This window comes from Triticum dicoccoides, chromosome 2A, assembly GCF_002162155.2.
Source record: "Triticum dicoccoides isolate Atlit2015 ecotype Zavitan chromosome 2A, WEW_v2.0, whole genome shotgun sequence".
In the NCBI taxonomy this organism is placed as follows: Eukaryota; Viridiplantae; Streptophyta; class Magnoliopsida; order Poales; family Poaceae; genus Triticum; species Triticum dicoccoides.
Genome location: NC_041382.1, coordinates 703,706,247 through 703,706,475, shown reverse-complemented (window position 1 = coordinate 703,706,475; position 229 = coordinate 703,706,247).

Below are 229 nucleotides of genomic sequence, written 5' to 3'. Positions count from 1 at the left end.
CAGGTTCCCCCGTTAAATTCGGATGTAACTTTTCGAGTAGATGATTTTTCATATAAAAAACTTTTTCATCCGAGTTCGTATGCAAAAATTATGCCCATTTTTACAAATTCTCGAGAGATTTTGCAAAAAAGTCGAAAATTCATGTTTGTAAATTTTGCTAACAACTAGACCACATATCACATGGGAATCTTATTTTCTTTTATTTTTTGACATTTCTATCATTTTCTTT